Source organism: Panulirus ornatus, chromosome 4, assembly GCF_036320965.1.
Source record: "Panulirus ornatus isolate Po-2019 chromosome 4, ASM3632096v1, whole genome shotgun sequence".
Classification (NCBI taxonomy): Eukaryota; Metazoa; Arthropoda; class Malacostraca; order Decapoda; family Palinuridae; genus Panulirus; species Panulirus ornatus.
The window spans coordinates 33,422,031-33,448,093 of record NC_092227.1 but is presented as its reverse complement, the minus strand read 5'-3'; positions in this window follow the sequence as shown (position 1 = coordinate 33,448,093).

Here is a 26,063-nt window from a genome sequence, read left to right as displayed (position 1 = left end):
AAACGAAAGATAGGTAGTATGTTTGAGGAAAAGAGCCTGTATGTTTTGGCTACTAGTGAAACGAAGCTCAAGGGTAAAGGGGAAGAGTGGTTTGGGAATGTCTTGGGAGTAAAGTCAGGGGTTAGTGAGAGAACAAAAGCAAGGGAAGGAGCATCACTACTCCTGAAACAGGAGTTGTGGGAGTATGTGATAGAATGTAAGAAAGTAAATTTAAGATTGATATGGGTAAAACTGAAAGTTGATGGAGAGAGATGGGTTATTATTGGTGAATATGCACCTGGGCATGAGATGAAATATCATGAGAGGCAAGGGTTTTGGGAGAAGCTGAATGAGTGTGTTAGTGGTTTATATGAACAAGACCGGGATATAGTGATGGGTGATTTGAATGCAAAGGTGAGTAATGTGGTAGTTGAGGAAATAATTGGTATGCATAGGATGTTCAATGTTGTAAATGGAAATTGTGATGAGCTTGTAGATTTATGTGCTGAAAAATGACTGGTGATTGGGAATACCTGGTTTAAAAAGCGAGATATACATAAGTATTCGCAGGTAAGTAGGAGAGATGGCCAGAGAGCGTGATTGGATTACGTGTTAATTGATAGGCGCGCGAAAGAGAGACTTTCGGATGTTATTGTGCTAAGACGTGCAACTGGAGGTATGTCTGATCATTATCTTGTGGAGGAGAAGGTGAAGATTTGTATGGGTTTTCAGAAAAGAAGAGAGAATATTGCGGTATAAGTTTGTTGAGTATTCCTGGTAAATTATATGGGAGGGTATTGATTGAGAGGGTGAAGGCATGTACAGAGCATGAGACTGGGGAAGAGCAGTGTGGTTTCAGAAGTGCTAGAGGATGTATGGATCAGGTGTTTGCTTTGAAGAATGTATGTGAGAAATACTTAGAAAAGCAAATGGAGTTGTATGTAGCATTTATGGATCTGGAGAAGGCATATGATAGAGTTGATAGAGATGCTCTGTGGAAGGTATTAAGAAAATATGGTGTGGGAGGCAAGTTGTTAGAAGCAGTGAAAAGTTTTTATCGAGGTTGTAAGGCATGTGTACGTGTAGGAAGAGAGAAAGTGATTGGTTCTCAGTGAATGTAGGTTTGCGGCAGTGGTGTGTGATGTCTCCATGGTTGTTTGATTTGTTTATGGATGGGGTTGTTAGGGAGGTGAATGCAAGAGTTTTGGAAAGAGGGGCAAGTATGAAGTCTGTTAGGGATGAGAGAGCTTGGGAAGTGAGTCAGTTGTTCTTCGCTGATGATACAGCGCTGGTGGCTGATTCATGTGAGAAACTGCAGAAGCTGGTGACTAAGTTTGGTAAAGTGTGTGAAAGAAGAAAGTTATGAGTAAATGAGAATAAGAGCAAGGTTATTAGGTACAGCAGGGTTGAGGGTCAAGTCAATTGGGAGGTAAGTTTGAATGGAGAAAAACTGGAGGAAATAAAGTGTTTTAGATATCTGGGAGTGGATCTGGCAGTGGATGGAACCATGCAAGCGGAAGTCGATCATAGGGTGGGGGAGTGGGCGAAAATCCTGGGAGCCTTGAAGAATGTGTGGAAGTCGAGAACATTATCTCGGAAAGCAAAAATGGGTATGTTTGAAGGAATAGTGGCTCAAACAATGTTGTATGGTTGCGAGGCGTGGGCTATGGATAGAGTTGTGCGCAGGAGGATGGATGTGCTGGAAATGAGATGTTTGAGGACAATGTGTGGTGTGAGGTGGTTTGATCGAGTAAGTAACGTAAGGGTAAGAGAGATATGTGGAAATAAAAAGAGCGTGGTTGAGAGAACAAAAGAGGGTGTTTTGAAATGGTTTGGTCACATGGACAGAATGAGTGAGGAAAGATTGACCAAGAGGATATATGTGTCGGAGGTGGAGGGAACGAGGAGAAGTGGGAGACCAAATTGGAGGTGGAAAGATGGAGTGAAAAAGATTTTTTGTGATCGGGGCCTGAACATGCAGGAGGGTGAAAGGAGGGCAAGGAATAGAGTGAATTGGATCGATGTGGTATACCGGGTTTGACGTGCTGTCAGTGGATTGAATCAGGGCATGTGAAGCGTCTGGGGTAAACCATGGAAAGCTGTGTAGGTATGTATATTTGCGTGTGTGGACGTATGTATATACATGTGTGTGGGGGTGGGTTGGGCCATTTCTTTCGTGTGTTTCCTTGCGCTACCTCGCAAACGCGGGAGACAGCGACAAAGCAAAAAAAAAAAAGAAAAAAAATAATATATATATGTACATATATATATATATATATATATATATATATATATATATATATATATATATATATATATATATATATATATATATATATATACATAGGGAGGTAAATGCAAGAGTTTTGGAAAGAGGGGCAAGTATGAAGTCTGTTGGGGATGAGAAAGCTTGGGAAGTGAGTCAGTTGTTGTTCGCTGATGATACAGATCTGGTGGCTGATTCATGTGAGAATCTGCAGAAGCTGGTGACTGAGTTTGGAAAAGTGTGTGGAAGAAGAAAGTTAAGAGTAAATGTGAATAAGAGCAAGGTTATTAGGTACAGTTGGGTTTAGGGTCAACTCAATTGGGAGGTGAGTTTGAATGGAGAAAAACTGGAGGAAGTGAAGTGTTTTAGATATCTGGGAGTGGATCTGGCAGCGGATGGAACCATGGAAGCGGAAGTGGATCATAGGGTGGGGGAGGGGGCCAAAATCCTGGGGACCTTGAAGAATGTGTGAAAGTCGAGAACATTATCTCGGAAAGCAAAAATGGGTATGTTTGAAGGAATAGTGGTTCCAGCAATGTTGTATGGTTGCGAGGCGTGGGCTATGGATAGAGTTGTGCGCAGGAGGATGGATGTGCTGGAAATGAGATGTTTGAGAACAATGTGTGGTGTGAGGTGGTTTGATCGAGTGAGTAACGTAAGGGTAAGAGAGATGTGTGGAAATAAAAAGAGCGTGGTTGAGAGAGCAGAAGAGGGTGTTTTGAAGTGGTTTGGGGACATGGAGATAATGAGTGAGGAAAGATTGACCAAGAGGATATATGTGTCGGAGGTGGAGGGAACAAGGAGAAGAGGGAGACCAAATTGGAGGTGGAAAGATGGAGTGAAAAAGATTTTGTGTGATCGGGGCCTGAACATGCAGGAGGGTGAAAGGATCGCAAGGAATAGAGTGAATTGGAGCGATGTGGTATCCCGGGGTTGACGTGCTGTCAGTGGATTGAAGCAGGGCATGTGAAGCGTCTGGGGTAAACCATGGAAAACTGTGTAGGTATTTACATTTGCGTGTGTGGACGTATGTATATACATGTGTATGGGGGGGGTTGGGCCATTTCTTTCGTCTGTTTCCTTGCGCTACCTCGCAAACGCGGGAGACAGCGACAAAGTATAATAAAAATAAAAAAATAATATATATATATATATATATATATATATATATATATATATTCGTGGACCCATATCTATGTATCTGTCCATCAAGTATGCTAATAAAACATCCCTCCTTAAAGAAAATGACAATATGGTGTGGGAGGCAAGTCGTTAGAAGAGGTGAAAAGTTTTTGTAGAGGATGTAAGGCATTTGTACGAGTAGGAAAAGAGGAAAGTGATTGGTTCTAAGTGAATGTCGATTTGCTGCAGGGGTGCGTGATGTCTCCATGGTTGTTTAATTCTTTTATTAATGGGTTATTATGGAGGTGAATGCGAGTTTTGGAGAGAGGGGAAAGTATGCAGTATGTTTTGGATGAAAGAGCTTGGGAAGTAAGTCAGTGGTTTTTCGTTAATGATACAGCGCTGGTGGATGATTTGGGTGAGAACCTGCAGAGGATGGTGATGAGTTTGGTAAAGTGTGTGAAAGAAGAAAGCTGAGAGGAAACGTGAGTAAGAGAAAGGATTTTAGGTACAGCAGGGTTGAGGGACAAGTCAATTGGGAGGTATGTTTGAATGGAGAAACACTGGAGGAATTGAAATGTTTTAGATATCTGGTAATGGATTTGGCAGCGGATGGAACCATGGAAACGGAAGTGAGTCAAAGGGTGGTAGAAGGGCCAAAGGTTTGGAACCGTTGAAAAATGTGTGGAAGCCGAGAATATTATCTCTGAAAGCAAAAATGGGTATGTTTGAAGGAATAGTCGACCCGACAATGTTATATGGATGCGAGGTGTTGGCTATAGATAGAGTTGTGTGGAGGAGGGTGCATGTGCTGGAAATGAGATTTTTTAGGACAATTTGTGGTGTGAGGTGCTTTGACCGAGCAAGTAATGAAAGGGTAAAAGTGATGTGTGGTACTAAAAAGCGTGTGGTTGAGAGAGCAGAAGAGGATGTTTTGAGATGGTTTGTTCACATGGAGAGAATGAGTGAGGAAAGATTGACAGATATGATATATATGTCAGACGTGGAGGGAACGAGGAAAAATAGGAGACCAAATTGGAAGTGGAAGGATGGAGTGAAAGAGATTTTGAGTGATCGGGGCCTGAACATGCAGGAGGGTGAAAGGCGTGCTAGGAATAGAGTGAATTGGAACGATGTGGTATACCGGGGTATACCATGGAAGCGGAAGTGGATCATAGGGTGGGGGAGGGGACGAAAATTCTGGGAGCCTTGAAGAGTGTGTGGAAGTCGAGAACATTATCTCGGAAAGCAAAAATGGGTATGTTTGAAGGAATAGTGGTTCCAACAATGTTGTATGGTTGCGAGGCGTGGGCTATGGATAGAGTTGTGCGCAGGAGGATGGATGTGCTGGAAATGAGATGTTTGAGGACAATGTGTGGTGTGAGGTGGTTTGATCGAGTAAGTAACGTAAGGGTAAGAGAGATGTGTGGAAATAAATAGAGCGTGGTTGAGAGAGCAGAAGAGGGTGTTTTGAAATGGTTTGGGCACATGGAGAGAATGAGTGAGGAAAGATTGACCAAGAGGATATATGTGTCGGAGGTGGAGGGAACGAGGAGAAGAGGGAGACCAAATTGGAGGTGGAAAGATGGAGTGAAAAAGATTTTGTGTGATCGGGGTCTGAACATGCAGGAGGGTGAAAGGAGGGCAAGGAATAGAGTGAATTGTGTGATGTGGTATACCGGGGTTGACGTGATGTCAGTGGATTGAATCAAGGCATGTGAAGCGTCTGGGGTAAACCATGGAAAGCTGTGTAGGTATGTATATTTGCGTGTGTGGAAGTGTGTATATACATGTGTATGGGGGTGGGTTGGGCCATTTCTTTCGTCTGTTTCCTTGCGCTACCTCGCAAACGCGGGAGACAGCGACAAAAAAAAAAATATATATATATATATATATATATATATATATATACATAGGGGAGACAGAATACTTCCCACGCATTCCTCACGTGTCGTAGAAGGCGACTAAAGGGGACGGGAGCGGGGGGCCAGAAACCCTCCCCTCGTATTTTAACTTTCTAAAACGGGAAACAGAGGAAGGAGTCACGCGGGGAGTGCTCATCCTCCTCGAAGGCTCAGATTGGGGTGTCTAAATGTGTGTGGATGTAACCAAGATGAGAAAAATGGAGAGATAGGTAGTAGGTTTGACGAAAGGAACCTGGATGTTTTGGCTCTGAGTGAAACGAAGCTCAAGTTTAAAGGAGAAAAGTAGTTCGGGAATGTCTTGGGAGTAAACTCAGGGGTTAGTGAGAGGAGAAGAGCAAGGGAAGGAGTAGCACTACTCCTGAATCAGGAGTTGTGGGAGTATGTGATAAAGTGTAAGAAAGTGGATTCTAGATTGATATAGGTAAAAACTCAAAGTTGGAGAGAGATGGGTTATTATTGGTACATATGCACCTGGGCATTAGAAGAAAGATCATGAGTGGCAATTGCTTAGGGAGCAGTTAAATGAGTGTGTTAGTGGTTTTGATGCACAAGACCGGGTTATAGTGATGGATGATTTGAATGCAAAGGTGAGTAATGTGACAGTTCAGGGAATAATTGGTATACATGGGGTGTTCAGTGTTGTAAATGGAAATGGTGAAGAGCTTGTAGATTTATTTGCTGAAAAAGGACTGGTGATTAGGAATTTCTGGTTTAAAAAGCGAGATATACATAAGTATACGCATGTAAGTAGCAGAGATGGCCAGAGAGCGTTATTTGATTACGTGTTAATTGATAGGCGCGCGAAAGAGAGACTTTTGGATGTTAATGTGCTGAGAAATGCAACTGGAGTGATGTCTGATCATTATCTTGGAAGATGCAAGCCTGCAAGGCAGCAGGTTTGGATGGTATTGCAGTGGAATTTTTAAAAAAAGAGGGTGACTGAATTCTTGACTGTTTGTTAATGGTATTTAATGTATGTATGATTCATGGTCAGGTGCCCGAGGATTGGCGGAACGCTTGCATATGTCCATTGTACAAAGTCAAATTGTATAAGAATGGGTGCTCAAATTACAGAGGTATAAGTTTGTTGAGTATTCCTGGTAGATTATATGGGAGGGTATAGATTGAGAGGGTGAAGGCATGTAAAGAGCATCAGATTGGGGAAGAGCAGTGTGGTTTCAGAAGTGGTAGAGGATGTGTGGATCAGGTGTTTGCTTTAAAGAATGTATGTGAGAAATACTTAGAAAAGCAAGTGGATTTGTATGTTGCATTTATGGATCTGGAAAAGGCATATAATAGAGTTGATAGAGATGATCTGTGGAAGATATTAAGAATACATGGTGTGGGAGGCAAGTTGTTAGAAGCAATGAAAAGTTTTTATCGATCATGTAAGGCATGTGTACGTGTAGGAAGAGAGGAAAGTGATTGGTTCTCAGTGAATGTAGGTTTGCGGTAGGGGTGTGTGATGTTTCCATGGCTGTTTAATTTGTTTATGGATGGGGTTGTTAGGGAAGTGAATGCAAGAGTTTTGGAAAGAGGGGCAAGTATGAAGTCTGTTGTGGATGAGAGAGCTCTGTAAGTGAGTCAGTTGTTGTTCGCTGATGATACAGCGCTGTTGGCTGATTCATATGAGAAACTGCAGAAGCTGGTAACTAAGTTTGGTAAAGTGTGTGAAAGAAGAAAGTTAAGAGTAAATGTGAATAGGAGCAAGTTTATTAGGTACAGTAGGGTTGAGGGTCAAGTCAATTGGGAGGTAAGTTTGAATGAAGAAAAACTGGAGGAGTAAAGTGTTTTAGATATCTGGGAGTGGATTGTGACAGCGGATGGAACAATGGAAGCGGAAGTGAATCATAGGTTGGGGGAGGGGGCGAAAATTCTGGGAGCCTTGAAAATTGTTTGGAAGTCGAGAACATTATCTCGGAAAGCAAAAGTGGGTATGTTTGAAGGAATAATGGTTCCAACAATGTTGTATGTTTGCGAGGCGCGGGCTATGGATAGAGTTGTGCGCAGGAGGGTGGATGTGCTGGAAATGAGATGTTTGAGGACAATATGTGGTGTAAGGTGATTTGATCGAGTAAGTAATGTAAGGGTAAGAGAGATGTGTGGAAACAAAAAGAGTGTGGTTGAGAGAGCTGAAGAGGGTGTTTTGAAATGGTTTGGTCACACGAAGAGAATGAGTGAGGAAAGATTGACCAACAGGATTTCTGCGTCAGAGGTGGAGGGAACGAGGAGAAGTGGGAGACTAAATTTGAGGTGGAAAGACGTGAAAGGCGTGCAAGGAATAGAGTGAATAGGAACGATGTGGTATACTGGGGTAGACATTCTGTCAATGGATTGAACCAGGGTATGTGAAGCGTCTTGGGTAAACCATGGAAAGTTCTGTGGGGCCTGGATTTGGAAAGGGACCTGTGGTTTCGGTGCATTTTATATATATATATAATATATATATATAAAGGGTGAAGGCATGTACAGAGCATCAGATTGGGGAAGAGCAGTGTGGTTTCAGAAGTGGTAGAGGATGTGTGGATCAGGTGTTTGCTTTGAAGAATGTATGTGAGAAATACTTAGAAAAGCAAATGGATTTGTATGTAGCATTTATGGATCTGGAGAAGGCATATGATAGAGTTGATAGAGATGCTCTGTGGAAGGTATTAAGAATATATGGTGTGGGAGGCAAGTTGTTAGAAGCAGTGAAAAGTTTTTATCGAGGATGTAAGGCATGTGTACGTGTAGGAAGAGAGGAAAGTGATTGGTTCTCAGTGAATGTAGGTTTGCGGCAGGGGTGTGTGATGTCTCCATGGTTGTTTAATTTGTTTATGGATGGGGTTGTTAGGGAGGTAAATGCAAGAGTCTTGGAAAGAGGGGCAAGTATGAAGTCTGTTGGGGATGAGAGAGCTTGGGAAGTGAGTCAGTTGTTGTTCGCTGATGATACAGCGCTGGTGGCGGATTCATGTGAGAAACTGCAGAAGCTGGTGACGGAGTTTGGTAAAGTGTGTGGAAGAAGAAAGTTAAGAGTAAATGTGAATAAGAGCAAGGTTATTAGGTACAGTAGGGTTGAGGGTCAAGTCAATTGGGAGGTGAGTTTGAATGGTGAAAAACTGGAGGAAGTGAAGTGTTTTAGATATCTGGGAGTGGATCTGTCAGCGGATGGAACCATGGAAGCGGAAGTGGATCATAGGGTGGGGGAGGGGGCGAAAATTTTGGGAGCCTTGAAAAATGTGTGGAAGTCGAGAACATTATCCCGGAAAGCAAAAATGGGTATGTTTGAAGGAATAGTAGTTCCAACAATGTTGTATGGTTGCGAGGCGTGGGCTATGGATAGAGTTGTGCGCAGGAGGATGGATGTGCTGGAAATGAGATGTTTGAGGACAATGTGTGGTGTGAGGTGGTTTGATCGAGTAAGTAACGTAAGGGTAAGAGAGATGTGTGGAAATAAAAAGAGCGTGGTTGAGAGAGCAGAAGAGGGTGTTTTAAAATGGTTTGGGCACATGGAGAGAATGAGTGAGGAAAGATTGACCAAGAGGATATATGTGTCGGAGGTGGAGGGAACGAGGAGAAGAGGGAGACCAAATTGGAGGTGGAAAGATGGAGTGAAAAAGATTTTGTGTGATCGGGGCCTGAACATGCAGGAGGGTGAAAGGAGGGCAAGGAATAGAGTGAATTGGAGCGATGTGGTATACAGGGGTTGACGTGCTGTCAGTGGATTGAATCAAGGCATGTGAAGCGTCCGGGGTAAACCATGGAAAGCTGTGTAGGTATGTATATTTGTGTGTGTGGACGTGTGTATGTACATGTGTATGGGGGGGGTTGGGGAATTTCTTTTGTCTGTTTCCTTGCGCTACCTCGCAAACGCGGGAAACAGCGACAAAGTATAAAAAAAAAAAAAAAAAATATATATATATATATATATATATATATTCTTTTTTTTTTTTTTGCTTTGTCGCTGTCTCCCGCGTTTGCGAGGTAGCGCAAGGAAACAGACGAAAGAAATGGCCCAACCCACCCCCATACACATGTATATACATACGTCCACACACGCAAATATACATACCTACACAGCTTTCCATGGTTTACCCCAGACGCTTCACATGCCTTGATTCAATCCACTGACAGCACGTCAACCCCGGTATACCACATCGCTCCAATTCACTCTATTCCTTGCCCTCCTTTCACCCTCCTGAATGTTCAGGCCCCGATCACACAAAATCTTTTTCACTCCATCTTTCCACCTTCAATTTGGCCTCCCTCTTCTCCTCGTTCCCTCCACCTCCGACACATATATTCTCTTGGTCAATCTTTCCTCACTCATTCTCTCCATGTGCCCGAAACATTTCAAAACACCCTCTTCTGCTCTCTCAACCACGCTCTTTTTATTTCCACACATCTCTCTTACCCTTACGTTACTCACTCGATCAAACCACCTCACACCACACATTGTCCTCAAACATCTCATTTCCAGCACATCCATCCTCCTGCGCACAACTCTATCCATAGCCCACGCCTCGCAACCATACAACATTGTTGGAACCACTATTCCTTCAAACATACCCATTTTTGCTTTCCGAGATAATGTTCTCGACTTCCACACACTCTTCAAGGCTCCCAGAATTTTCGCCCCCTCCCACACCCTATGATCCACTTCCGCTTCCATGGTTCCATCCTCTGCCAGATCCACTCCCAGATATCTAAAACACTTCACTTCCTCCAGCCTTTCTCCATTCAAACTCACCTCCCAATTGACTTGACCCTCAACCCTACTGTACCTAATAACCTTGCTCTTATTCACATTTACTCTTAACTTTCTTCTTTCACACACTTTACCAAACTTAGTCACCATCTTCTGCAGTTTCTCACATGAATCAGCCACCAGCGCTGTATCATCAGCGAACAACAACTGACTCACTTCCCAAGCTCTCTCATCCCCAACAGACTTCATACTTGCCCCTCTTTCCAAAACTCTTGCATTCACCTCCCTAACAACCCCATCCATAAACAAATTAAACGACCATTGAGACATCACACACCTCTGTCGCAAACCTACATTCACTGAGAACCAATCACTTTCCTCTCTTCCTACACGTACACATGCCTTACATCCTCGATAAAAACTTTTCACTGCTTCTAACAACTTGCCTCGCACACCATATATTCTTAATACCTTCCACAGAGCATCTCTATCAACTCTATCATATGCCTTCTCCAGATCCATAAATGCTACATACAAATCCATTTCCTTTTCTAAGTATTTCTCACATACATATATATATACATATTATATATATATATATATCCCCCCATTTTAGAAAGTTAAAAAAAGGCAGCAGGTTTGGATGGTATTGCAGTGGAATTTATTAAAAAAGGGGGTGACTGTATTGTTGACTGGTTGGTAAGGTTATTTAATGTATGTATGACTCATGGTGAGGTGCCTGAGGATTGGCGGAATGCGTGCATAGTGCCATTGTACAAAGGCAAAGGGGATAAGAGTGAGTGCTCAAATTACAGAGGTATAAGTTTGTTGAGTATTCCTGGTAAATTATATGGGAGGATATTGATTGAGAGGGTGAAGGCATGTACAGAGCATCAGATTGGGGAAGAGCAGTGTGGTTTCAGAACTGGTGGAGGATGTGTGGATCAGGTGTTTGCTTTGAAGAATGTATGTGAGAAATACTTAGAAAAGCAAATGGAGTTGTATGTAGCATTTAAGGATCTGGAGAAGGTATATTATAGAGTTGATAGAGATTCTCTGTGGAAGGTATTAAGAATATATGGTGTGGGAGGCAAGTTGTTAGAAGCAGTGAAAAGTTTTTATCGAGGATGTAAAGCATGTGTACGTGTAGGAAGAGAGGAAAGTGATTGGTTCTCAGTGAATGTAGGTTTGCGGCAGGGGTGTGTGATGTCTCCATGGTTGTTTAATTTGTTTATGGATGGGGTTGTTAGGGAGGTGAATGCAAGAGTTTTGGAAAGAGGGGCAAGTATGAAGTCTGTTGGGGATGAGAGAGCTTGGGAAGTGAGTCAGTTGTTGTTCGCTGATGATACAGAGCTGGTGGCTGATTCATGTGAGAAACTGCAGAAGCTGGTGACTGAGTTTGGTAAAGTGTGTGAAAGAAGGAAATTAAGAGTAAATTTGAATAAGAGCAAGGTTATTAGGTACAGTAGGGTTGAGGGCCAAGTCAATTGGGAGGTGAGTTTGAATGGAGAAAAACTGGAGGAAGTGAAGTGTTTTAGATATCTGGGAGTGTATCTGGCAGCGGATGGAACCATGGAAGCGGAAGTGGATCATAGGGTGGGGGAGGGGGCGAAAATTCTGGGAGCCTTGAAGAATGTGTGGAAGTCGAGAACATTATCTCGGAAAGCAAAAATTGTTATGTTTGAAGGAATAGTGGTTCCAACAATGTTGTATAGTTGCGAGGCGTGGGCTATGGATAGAGTTGTGCGCAGGAGGATGGATGTGCTGGAAATGAGATGTTTGAGGACAATGTGTGGTGTGAGGTGGTTTGATCGAGTAAGTAACGTAAGGGTAAGAGAGATGTGTGGAAATAAAAAGAGCGTGGTTGAGAGAGCAGAAGAGGGTGTTTTGAAATTGTTCGGGCACATGGAGAGAATGAGTGAGGAAAGATTGACCAAGAGAATATATGTGTCGGAGGTGGAGGGAACGAGGAGAAGAGGGAGACCAAATTGGAGGTGGAGGGATGGAGTGAAAAAGATTTTGTGTGATCGGGGCCTGAACATGCAGGAGGGTGAAAGGAGGGCAAGGAATAGAGTGAATTGGAGCGATGTGGTATACCGGGGTTGACGTGCTGTCAGTGGATTGAATCAAGGCATGTGAAGCGTCTGGGGTAAACCATGGAAAGCTGTGTAGATATGTATATTTGCGTGTGTGGACGTGTGTATATACGTGTGTTTGGGGGTGGGTTGGGCCATTTCTTTCGTCTGTTTCCTTGCGCTACCTCGCAAACGCGGGAAACAGCGGCAAAAAAAAAAAAAAAAAATATATATATATATATATATATATATATATATATATATATATATATACATATATATATATATATATATATATATATATATATATATATATATATATATATATATATATATGTATATATATATATATATATATATATATATATATATATATATATATATATATATATATATATATATATATATATATATATACATATATATATATATATATATATATATATATATATATATATATATATATATATATATATATATATATATATATATATATATATATATATATATATATATATATATATATATATATATATATATATATATATATATATATATATATATATATATATATATATATATATACATATATATATATTCCTGGGGATAGGGGAGAAATAATACTTCCCACGTATTCCCTGCGTGTCGTAGAAGGCGACTAAAAGGGGAGGGAGCGGGGGGCTGGAAATCCTCCCCTCTCAATTTTTTTTTTTTAATTTTCCAAAAGAAGGAACGGAGAAGGGGGCCAGGTGAGGATATTCCCTCAGTGGCCCAGTTCTCTGTTCTTAACGCTACCTCGCTAACGCGGGAAATGGCGAATAGTTTGAAAAAAAAAAAAAAAAAATATATATATATATATATATATATATATATATATATATATATATATATATATATATATATATATATATATATATATACAATTTATACATATATTTGCTATATTTGTCTGTTGATAGAGTCTTCGAATTCAAGTACAGGGAAATCATCTGCAATCAGTACAATTCATTCATTTTTCTACATCACGAATATTGTGTTGGATTTGGTGACCTTTCTTTGAAAAAAGAAGAGATAGAAAGAAAATAGATGCAATGGAAAAAGTACAGCGTATAGATACCAATATTAATCCTGGATTGGTAATGAAATCCTTAGAATGGAGATTAAACGACTTGAAGAGGTTAGCAGGTCGTCTGTTACAAGAATTCAAAATTTTGAAAGGCTTTGATGTTTTTCATCTATCAAGTTACTCAAATTTTGATTCTTCTGAATGTTCGGGAAGTAATGGTTACAAACTTCTGGGCAAACATTTCATTTCGAACTAGGCGACGTACATTTTCTTCAACAGGATTCTTACCAAAGGGAAAGATTGGATAATAGAGTGGTTGAAATTAATACTGTAGACGCGTTTAAGAATAGTTTTGATAAATACTTTGCTTGAAGTCCATACCTTACATTACTTGCGCGTCCATAGTCACATTATCAATTTGCAGGTTATTTCTTATGAATTTTCTGTACACCTAACTTTTACCACCCTAATCTGTGAGTCTCTGATATCTTCCTCAATCACAAGCAGACTCGAAAGAACCTATTTGTCTGTTGCTGTTTGAATTACTTTGGATTTCTTTGTATTCCATTGTACGTTCATGTTGTAGATGTTTTAGTACGACTGCTGTTACTGATTCTATTGTAAGAATGGCATTGTTGATGTTATGGTAACGTTTAGGTTGTTGTGACTGTCGCGTTAGTAATATTGCTGTTATTGTCACAATGGTGTTGATATTGTTGATGTTATGGTGTCAATACTGTTGTTGCTGCTGTTGTTGTTGTTGTTGTTGTTGTTATGGCAACATTGTATTGTTGATGTTATGGTAACGTTGGTGTAGTTGTTTTGGTACCGTTTGTATTATTGATGTTATGGTAACGATAGTGTCGTTGATGTTATTGCAATGTTGACATTATAAATGTTCTGGTAATGGTGGTGTTGTTATCATGATAAAGTTTATGTTGATGATTTTATGATAACGTTGATTTTGTTGATGTTATGGTAACTTTGATGTTATTGGAGTTATGGTAACGATGGTATTTTTGATGTTATAGTAACTCCGGTGTTATGGATATTATGACTACGTTGTTGTTGTTGATCTTATCGTAATGTTCGTATCATTAATATTATAGTAATGAAGATGTTGATCTCATTTTAACGTTGGTCATGTTAATGTTATGATAACGTTGGTGTTATTGATGTTACTGCAACATTTACGTCCCTTGGTCTGCTATTGTTGATGTTGATTTTACTGTTTTTGTTGGTCTGTTTGCCTGTTCAAATTTTCACTTCTACTGACCTACTAAAAAGAATGCAACTTGCTTTAGATCAATGTATTTAACAGTGATATGTTAAATATGGTTGCTATCGTACGATCTTAGATATCATCATATTCATACGGTGCATTTCACTACCTATGTGTACGATAGCATTCATTGTTATGCATAGTGAGAAACAGGTTCTTCTCTATACCTTCGATACATTTACCAGTCTGTAATCCACTTGTACATTAATCATTTGAAATAATCTAGACACCTTTTTGACGGCCATAAAATCGTTTGCGTGTTGTAGACACAGTCGCTACACTGTGTTAAACATAGATTTATAAACGTCTCGATAATGCATTCATTTACCTGTTAATGTAGGAGCTCATTAATGTCTACGTTAATGATACACCCACCCATCCCTGTAACTAAAGATGAATTAACAAACAGCGGGTCATGTTCCTTTTCATATCCAAAACCCAGCGGAGCCATGATCAAAGGTCTCCGTTATGGGGAACAACGAAGGAATTTCTCCGATAAGCCCAAGCCGGATATAGGTTTCCCCCAACTTTTGACTCGGCCGCTGAAAAAATGTTGACGATGGGAAACTGTAAGCATAGAGGTCGCCCTGATGGCCCAACTTTTATCATTTTGGTCTTGTTGGCCGCGTTCCGTATCTTTGTTGATATTCTGAGGATGGGCGAGTAGATCAAAGTGCGACCGTTGTACTGGGGGATATGGTGTGTACATGTGTCAGAGTGTGTGATGTGCCTTTTTGCGTAGTGTGTCTTTTCCCAAGCAATATATTTCATTGTTTTGGTTGCTACATGATGGTTATATCATGATCATATATATATATATATATATATATATATATATATATATATATATATATATATATATATATATATATATATATATATATATATATATATATATATATATATATATATATATATATACATATATATATATATACATATTTCTTTTCTTTTAAACTATTCGCCATTTCCCACGTTAGCGAGGTAGCGTTAAGAACAGAGGACTGGGCCTTTTTTGGAATATCCTCACCTGGCCCCATTCGTTCCTTCTTTTAGGAAACAAAAAAAAAAAAAAAACGAGAGGGGAGGATTTCCAGTCCCCCGCTCCCTCCCCTTTTAGTCGCCTTCTACGACACGCAGGGAATACGTGAGAAGTATTCTTAATCCCCTCTCCCCAGGGATAATATATATATATATATATATATATATATATATATATATATATATATATATATATATATATATATATATATATATATATATATATATATATATTTATTTATTTATTTATTATACTTTGTCGCTGTCTCCCGCGTTTGCGAGGTAGCGCAAGGAAACAGACGAAAGAAATGGCCCAACCCCCCCCATACACATGTATATACATACGTCCACACACGCAAATATACATACCTACACAGCTTTCCATGGTTTACCCCAGACGCTTCACATGCCTTGCTTCAATCCACTGACAGCACGTCAACCCCGGTATACCACATCGCTCCAATTCACTCTATTCCTTGCCCTCCTTTCACGGTCCTGCATGTTCAGGCCCCGATCACACAAAATCTTTTTCACTCCATCTTTCCACCTCCAATTTGGTCTCCCTCTTCTCCTCGTTCCCTCCACCTCCGACACATATATCCTCTTGGTCAATCTTTCCTCACTCATCCTCACCATGTGCCCAAACCACTTCAAAACACCCTCTTCTGCTCTCTCAACCACGATCTTTTTATTTCCACACATCTATCTTACCCTTACGTTACTCACTCGATCAAACCACCTCACACCACACATTGTCCTCAAACATCTCATTTCCAGCACATCCATCCTCCTGCGCACAACTCTATCCATAGCCCACGCCTCACAACCATACAACATTGTTGGAACCACTATTCCCTCAAACATACCCATTTTTGCTTTCCGAGATAATGTTCTCGACTTCCACACATTCTTCAAGGCCCCCAGGATTTTCGCCCCCTCCCTCACCCTATGATCCACTTCCGCTTCCATGGTTCCATCCGCTGCCAGATCCACTCCCAGATATCTAAAACACTTCACTTCCTCCAGTTTTTCTCCATTCAAACTCACCTCCCAATTGACTTGACCCTCAACCCTACTGTACCTAATAACCTTGCTCTTATTCACATTTACTCTTAACTTTCTTCTTCCACACACTTTTCCAAACTCAGTCACCAGGTTCTGCAGTTTCTCACATGAATCAGCCACCAGCGCTGTATCATCAGCGAACAACAAATGACACTTCCCAAGCTCTCTCATCCCCAACAGACTTCATACTTGCCCCTCTTTCCAAAACTCTTGCATTTACCTCCCTAACAACCCCATCCATAAACAAATTAAACAACCATGGAGACATCACACACCCCTGCCGCAAACCTACATTCACTGAGAACCAATCACTTTCCTCTCTTCCTACACGCACACATGCCTTACGTCCTCGATAAAACTTTTCACTGCTTCTAACAACTTTCCTCCCACACCATATATTCTTAAAACCTTCCACAGAGCATCTCTATCAACTCTATCATATGCCTTCTCCAGATCCATAAATGCTACATACAAATCCATTTGCTTTTCTAAGTATTTCTCACATATATTCTTCAAAGCAAACACCTGATCCACACATCCTCTACCACTTCTGAAACCACACTGCTCTTCCCCAATCTGATGCTCTGTACATGCCTTCACCCTCTCAATCAATACCCTCCCATATAATTTACCAGGAATACTCAACAAACTTATACCTCTGTAATTTGAGCACTCACTCTTATCCCCTTTGCCTTTGTACAATGGCACTATGCACGCATTCCGCCAATCCTCAGGCACCTCACCATGAGTCATACATACATTAAATAACCTTACCAACGAGTCAACAATACAGTCACCCCCTTTTTTAATAAATTAAATAAAACTGCAATACCATCCAAACCTGCTGCCTTGCCGGCTTCCATCTTCCGCAAAGCTTTCACTACCTCTTCTCTGTTTACCAAATCATTTTCCCTAACCCTCTCACTTTGCACACCACCTCGACCAAAACACCCTATATCTGCCACTCTATCATCAAACACATTCAACAAACCTTCAAAATACTCACTCCATCTCCTTCTCACATCACCACTACTTGTTATCACCTCCCCATTTGCGCCCTTCACTGAAGTTTCCATTTGTTCCTTTATCTTACGCACTTTATTTACCTCCTTCCAGAACATCTTTTTATTCTCCCTAAAATTTAATGATACTCTCTCACCCCAACTCTCATTTGCCCTTTTTTTCACCTCTTGCACCTTTCTCTTGACCTCCTGTCTCTTTCTTTTATACATCTCCCACTCAATTGCATTTTTTTCCCTGCAAAAATCGTCCAAATGCCTCTCTCTTCTCTTTCACTAATACTCTTACTTCTTCATCCCACCACTCACTACCCTTTCTAATCAACCCACCTCCCACTCTTCTCATGCCACAAGCATCTTTTGCGCAATCCATCACTGATTCCCTAAATACATCCCATTCCTCCCCCACTCCCCTTACTTCCATTGTTCTCACCTTTTTCCATTCTGTACTCAGTCTCTCCTGGTACTTCCTCACACAGGTCTCCTTCTCAAGCTCACTTACTCTCACCACCCTCTTCACCCCAACATTCACTCTTCTTTTCTGAAAACCCATACAAATCTTCACCTTAGCCTCCACAAGATAATGATCAGACATCCCTCCAGTTGCACCTCTCAGCACATTAACATCCAAAAGTCTCTCTTTCGCACGCCTGTCAATTAACACGTAATCCAATAACGCTCTCTGGCCATCTCTCCTACTTACATAAGTATACTTATGTATATCTTGCTTTTTAAACCAGGTATTCCCAATCATCAGTCCTTTTTCAGCACATAAATCTACAAGCTCTTCACCATTTCCATTTACAACACTGAACACCCCATGTATACCAATTATTTCCTCAACTGCCACATTACTCACCTTTGCATTCAAATCACCCATCACTATGACCCGGTCTCGTGCATCAAAACCACTAACACACTCATTCAGCTGCTCCCAAAACACTTGCCTCTCTTGATCTTTCTTCTCATGCCCAGGTGCATATGCACCAATAATCACTCACGCATTCCTCACGTGTCCTAGAAGGCGACTAAAGGGGACGGGAGCGGGGGGCCAGAAACCCTCCTCTCCTTGTATTTTAACTTTCTAAAAGGGGAAACAGAAGAATGAGTCACGCGAGGAGTGCTCATCCTCCTCGAAGGCTCAGATTGGGGTGTCTAAATGTGTGTGGATGTAATCAAGTTGAGAAAAAAGGAGAGATAGGTTGCATCGTTGAGGAAAGGAACCTGGATGTTTTGGTTCTGAGTGAAACGAAGTTCAAGGGTAAAGGGGAAGAGTGGTTTGGGAATGTCTTGGGAGTAAAGTCAGGGGTTAGTGAGAGGACTAGAGCAAGGGAAGGAGTAGCACTACTCCTGAATCAGGAGTTGTGGGAGTATGTCATAGAGTGTAAGAAAGTAAATTCTAGATTGAAATGGGTAAAACTGAAAGTTGATGGAGAGAGATGGGTGATTATTGGTGCATATGCACCTGGGCATGAAAAGAAAGATCATGAGAGGCAAGTGTTTTGGTAGCAGCTGAATGAGTGTGTTAGTGGTTTTGATGCACAAGACCGGGTTATAGTGATGGGTGATTTGAATGCAAAGGTGAGTAATGTGGCGGTTGAGGGAATAATTGGTATACATGGAGTGTTCAGTGTTGTAAATGGAAATGGTGAAGAGCTTGTAGATTTTTGTGCTGAAAAAGGACTGGTGATTGGGAATACCTTGTTTGAAAAAGAGAGATATACATAAGTATACATATGTAAGTAGGAGCGATGGCCAGAGAGCGTTATCGGATTACGTGTTCATTGATAGACGCACGAAAGAGAGACTTTTGGATGTTAATGTGCTGAGAGGTGCAACTGGAGGGATGTCTGATCATTATCTTGTGGAGGCGAAGGTGAAGATTTGTGGGGGTTTTTAGAAAAGAAGAGAGAATGTTGGGGTGAAGGGAGTGGTGAGAGTAAGTGAGCTTGGGAAGGAGACTTGTGTCAGGAAGTACTAGGAGAGACTGAGTACAGAATGGGAAAAGGTGAGAACAAAGGAGGTAAGGGGAGTGGGGGAGGAATAGGATGTATTTAGGGAAGCAGTGATGGCTTGCGCAAAAGATGCTTGTGGCTTGAGAAGCTTGCGAGGTGGGTTGATTAGAAAAGGTAGTGAGTAGTGGGATGAAGAAGTAAGATTATTAGTGAAAGAGAAGAGAGAGGCATCTGGACGATTTTTGCAGGGAAAAAAAGCAAATGAGTGGGAGAGGTATAAAAGAAAGAGGCAGGAGGTCAAGAGAAAGGTGCAAGAGGTGAAAAAGAGGGCAAATGAGAGTTAGGGTGAGAGAGTATCATTAAATTTCAGGGAGAATAAAAATATGTTTTGGAAGGAGGTAAATAAAGTGCGTAAGACAAGGGAGCAAATGAGAACTTCAGTGAAGGGGGCTAATGGGGAGATGATAACAAGTAGTGGTGATGTGAGAAGGAGATGGAGTGAGTATTTTGAAGGTTTGTTGAATGTGGTTGATGATAGAGTGGCAGACATAGGGTGTTTTGGTCGAGGTGGTGTGCAAATGATTTGGTAAACAGAGAAGAGGTAGTAAAAGCTTTATGGAAGATGAAAGCCGGCAAGGCAGCAGGTTTGGATGGTATTACAGTGGAATTTATTAAAAAAGGGGGTGACTGTATTGTTGACTGGTTGGTAAGGTTATTTAATGTATGTATGATTCATGGTGAGGTGCCCGAGGATTGGCGGAATGCTTGCATAGTGCCATTGTACAAATGCAAAGGGGATAAGAGTGAGTGCTCAAATTACAGAGGGCAAATGAGAGTTGGGGTGAGAGACTATCAGTAAATTTTAGGGAGAATAAAAAGATGTTCTGGAAGGAGGTAAATAGGGTGCTTAAGACAAGGGAGCAAATGGGAACTTCAGTGAAGGGCGTAAATGGGGAGGTGATAACAAGTAGTGGTGATGTGAGAAGGAGATGGAATGAGTATTTTGAAGGTTTGTTGAATGTGTCTGATGACAGAGTGGCAGATATAGGGTGTTTTGGTCGAGGTGGTGTGCAAAGTGAGAGGGTTAGGGAAAATGATTTGGTAAACAGAGAAGAGGTAGTAAAAGCTTTGCGAAAGATGAAAGCCGGCAAGGCAGCAGGTTTGGATGGTATTGCAGTGGAATTTATTAAAAAAGGGGGTGACTGTATTGTTGACTGGTTGGTAAGGTTATTTAATGTATGTATGACTCATGGTGAGGTGCCTGAGGATTGGCGGAATGCGTGCATAGTGCCATTGTACAAAGGCAAAGGGGATAAGAGTGAGTGCTCAAATTACAGAGGTATAAGTTTGTTGAGTATTCCTGGTAAATTATATGGGAGGGTATTCATTGAGAGGGTGAAGGCATGTACAGAGCATCAGATTGGGGAAGAGCAGTGTGGTTTCAGAAGTGGTAGAGGATGTGTGGATCAGGTGTTTGCTTTGAAGAATGTATGTGAGAAATACTTAGAAAAGCAAATGGATTTGTATGTAGCATTTATGGATCTGGAGAAGGCATATGATAGAGTTGATAGAGATGCTCTGTGGAAGGTATTAAGAATATATGGTGTGGGAGGCAAGTTGTTAGAAGCAGTGAAAAGTTTTTATCGAGGATGTAAGGCATGTGTACGTGTAGGAAGAGAGGAAAGTGATTGGTTCTCAGTGAATGTAGGTTTGCGGCAGGGGTGTGTGATGTCTCCATGGTTGTTTAATTTGTTTATGGATGTGGTTGTTAGGGAGGTAAATGCAAGAGTTTTGGAAAGAGGGGCAAGTATGAAGTCTGTTGGGGATGAGAGAGCTTGGGAAGTGAGTCAGTTGTTGTTCGCTGATGATACAGCGCTGGTGGCTGATTCATGTGAGAAACTGCAGAAGCTGGTGACTGAGTTTGGTAAAGTGTGTGGAAGAAGAAAGTTAAGAGTAAATGTGAATAAGAGCAAGGTTATTAGGTACAGTAGGGTTGAGGGTCAAGTCAATTGGGAGGTGAGTTTGAATGGAGAAAAACTGGAGGAAGTGAAGTGTTTTAGATATCTGGGAGTGGATCTGGCAGCGGATGGAACCATGGAAGCGGAAGTGGATCATAGGGTGGGGGAGGGGGCGAAAATTTTGGGAGCCTTGAAAAATGTGTGGAAGTCGAGAACATTATCTCGGAAAGCAAAAATGGGTATGTTTGAAGGAATAGTGGTTCCAACAATGTTGTATGGTTGCGAGGCGTGGGCTATGGATAGAGTTGTGCGCAGGAGGATGGATGTGCTGGAAATGAGATGTTTGAGGACAATGTGTGGTGTGAGGTGGTTTGATCGAGTAAGTAACGTAAGGGTAAGAGAGATGTGTGGAAATAAAAAGAGCGTGGTTGAGAGAGCAGAAGAGGGTGTTTTGAAATGGTTTGGGCACATGGAGAGAATGAGTGAGGAAAGATTGACCAAGAGGATATATGTGTCGGAGGTGGAGGGAACGAGGAGAAGAGGGAGACCAAATTGGAGGTGGAAAGATGGAGTGAAAAAGATTTTGTGTGATCGGGGCCTGAACATGCAGGAGGGTGAAAGGAGGGCAAGGAATAGAGTGAATTGGAGCGATGTGGTATACAGGGGTTGACGTGCTGTCAGTGGATTGAATCAAGGCATGTGAAGCGTCTGGGGTAAACCATGGAAAGCTGTGTAGGTATGTATATTTGCGTGTGTGGACGTGTGTATGTACATGTGTATGGGGGGGGGGGGTTGGGCCATTTCTTTCGTCTGTTTCCTTACGCTACCTCGCAAACGCGGGAGACAGCGACAAAGTATAAAAAAAAAAAAAAAAAAAAAAGTTTGTTGAGTATTCCTGGTAAATTATATGGGAGGGTATTGACTGAGATGGTGAAGGCATATACAGAGCATCAGATTGGGGAAGAGCAGTGTGGTTTCAGAAGTGGTAGAGGTTGTGTGGATCAGGAGTTTGCTTTGAAGAATGTATGTGAGAAATACTTAGAAAAACAAATGGATTTGTATGTAGCATTTATGGATCTGGAGAAGGCATATGATAGAGTTGATAGAGATGCTCTGTGGAAGGTTTTAAGAATATATGGTTTGGGAGGCAAGTTGTTAGAAGCAGTGAAAAGCTTTTGTCGAGGATGTAAGGCATGTGTACGTGTAGGAAGAGAGGAAAGTGATTGGTTCTTAGTGAATGTAGGTTTGCGGCAGGGGTGTGTGATGTCTCCATGGTTGTTTAATTTGTTTATGTATGGGGTTGTTAGGGAGGTGAATGCAATAGTTTTGCAAAGAGGGGCAAGTATGCAGTCTGTTGTGGATGAGAAAGGTTGGGAAGTGAGTCAGTTGTTGTTTTCTGATGATACAGCGCTGGTGGCTGATTCATGTAAGAAACTGTAGAAGCTGGTGACTGAGTATGGTAAAGTGTGTGAAAGAAGAAAGTTAAGAGTAAATGTGAATAAGGCAAGGTTATTAGGTACAGTAGGGTTGAGGGTCAAGTCAATTGGGAGGTAAGTTTGAATGGAGAAAAACTGAAGGAAGTAAAGTGTTTTAGATATCTGGGAGTAGATCTGGCAGCGGATGGAACCATGGAAGTGGAAGTGAATCATAAGGTGGGGAGGGGGCGAAAATTCTGGGAGCCTTGAAAAATGTTTGGAAGTCGAGAACATTATCTCGGAAAGCAAAAATGGGTATGTTTGAAGGATTAGTGGTTCCAACAATGTTGTATGGTTGCGAGGCGTGGGCTATGGATAGAGTTGTGTGTAGGAGGGTGGATATGCTGGAAATGAGATGTTTGAGGACAACATGTGGTGTGAGGTGGTTTGATGGAGTAAGTAATGTAAGGGTAAGAGAGATGTGTGGAAATAAAAAGAACGTGGTTGAGAGAGCAGAAGAGGGTGTTTTGAAATGGTTTGGTCACATGGAAAGAGTGATTGAGGAAAGATTGACCAAGAGGATATATTTGTCGGAGGTGGAGGGAACGAGGAGAAGTGGGAGACCAAATTGGAGGTGGAGGGATGGAGTGAAAAAGATTTTGAGTGATCGGGGCCTGAACATGCAGGAGGGTGAAAGGCGTGCAAGGAATAGAGTGAATTGGAACGATGTGTTATACCGGAGTCGACGTGCTGTCAATGGATTGAACCAGGGCATGTGAAGCGTCTGGGGTAAACCATGGAAAGCTGTGTAGGTATGTATATTTGCGTGTGTGGACGTATGTATATGCATGTGTATGGGGGGGGGGGTTGGGCCATTTCTTTCGTCTGTTTCCTTGCGCTACCTCGCAAACGCGGGAGACAGCGACAAAGTATAATAAAAAAAATAAATAAATATATATATATATATATATATATATATATATATATATATATATATATATATATATATATATATATATATATATACATATATATATATATATATATATATATATATATATATATATATATATATATATGTATATATATATATATATATATATATATATATATATATATATATATATATATATATATTCGTGTCTTTCCATGATCTCTCTCTCTCCCTCTCTTAGGATCGTAAACTTGTGTTGTGAAGCTTTAACAAGTGTGTGATAATCAATTTTATTTTTCTTCATGGCCACATCTCTAATGTGCACTGGGTAGTAACAGTCCAAGAGTGAGAATTGAAGTTGTGTTGGTGGATGTGTTTTCTTCTGTTTCTTTAAATATTTCTTTTTGCACTGCGTCAATACTCACATCCTGTTAGAGAAAACAGATCCTTAAAGACTGGAGGCGTATATTGGTGACAGAGTCGAGCGTGGTGTGGCGGTAGGATTGAAGAGAACTTAGTTCTACAAATGTCTATGAATACCGTGGGACTCCGTATCTCAAGCGTTGGTATTCATTTGATTTGATCATCCTGCCAAACGTGGGTGATGAATGGAATGTACTGTTTGGATATCCTAGCGCCCCGTTCGTCACCTTAAATGACAAGCATTAATAGTGAATAACAAATTCAGGAGAAAAAGGTAGATATTGGTATGAAAATAGAATAGTAGACTGGTTGAAAATATTTTCGAATGAGTTCATAGATATTAATACGCTGAGGAGCATCAGACATGCCTGAGATAAACAGATAGTCATTGATGGCTGGGTGTTGGTAGGAGCTGCTTTATGTGCTCCAGTAAGCTTTCTGAAGTCATTCATATTCCTGATGATAGTGACGATGAAATTTGATAATGAATATAATTGTCAAGTTGCAGGTGTAATCACAGTTATGAATTTCTTATGATTTTCATCTATTCTTTTGAAGTTAATCCACTGACCACTCGTAGTTATCCATCATCCAACTTGAGGTAAATCCTCTAACCACCCATAGGCATCCTTAATCTAACCTCTATGCCTCTGCTTTCGCTCTTGAGGAACCTGGGATGATGAGGTCTAGTAAGCTGGAAAAGCTTAAACAGTACGGACCAACACACACTAACGAGTTTTATGAATAATTTTGTTTATGAACTATGTTAAGAGCCTCTGACAACATTAACATGTCACACTGAACGAACCCATATTTACCCTTATTTTGTTCGGCGAAGGTAGACAAGGTTTTCTTGAGCATTCTGTTGAAGTGATAACAACAAAGATTGAACGTTTGTTTCACGTGGTTTTACACTTTATGTTCTATAACATTCTTGATTTATGTAGGTTAATGATTCATTTTCAGACTGGTCAATCAAGTAGCAAAACCTTGAATGGAATTTATGAACATTACAGTCATAGAATAATGCTTGAAGAATTTCAAAACCAACGAACGGGTGCGAAACGCATGGGTAAAAACAAACAAGTATAAAACACATATTTACTTTGAATACTACCACTGAGGATAAAGTTGACATCACTACACTAGAACTGATATAACGTTATAAAGGTGAAGAAAAAACGTGATCAGAGCAAGATATCTGGTCAGCTTAATATAAAATGAAAAGAAAATCTACTAAGAAGAACAATAATAATAGGAGCTGTTGCACAATTTCAGTACCTGCTCTAAATGTCAAGATAAATCATAATGATAACAGAACTGTAGATGCAGTGTAAACTACCATGAGACCTCACACTTCTTTACGCTTCAAGCGAAGGCTCTACAGACCTTAAGATTCTATACATATTCTATATATTTATTCTCTAATTCATTTCTAGGTATTCCGCTGACTCCCTCTTGTCCTGTCAGCAGCTCCCTTCTATTGCCTATCCTCTTCTATCCATAAATAAACATCTTTCTTCATCCTCTGCATCCTTTCACTTTGTTGCCAATAATCCTACTTAAGATAATGGAAATCAGATATTCCCTGTCCCAATTTCGACATGCAAAACATCTCAGAATAGGAAAGCAGTAACTTGGTTAAAATCACTACTACGAAGACGAAGTTTCTAAATATCACTCTACTCTGGAAACCCCGCATAGTGAGTATGGCGAAATCTGCTTTTCAAAGGCAGGTTTATTTGCAAGCGTGAAAAAATTATTTTCCTTCTGAAAAGCTTTACCTGGTCAAAATTAAGTATCATTTGTCCTAGTGTAGAATAACGTTTCTTCCACCACTCTCTTAGTCAG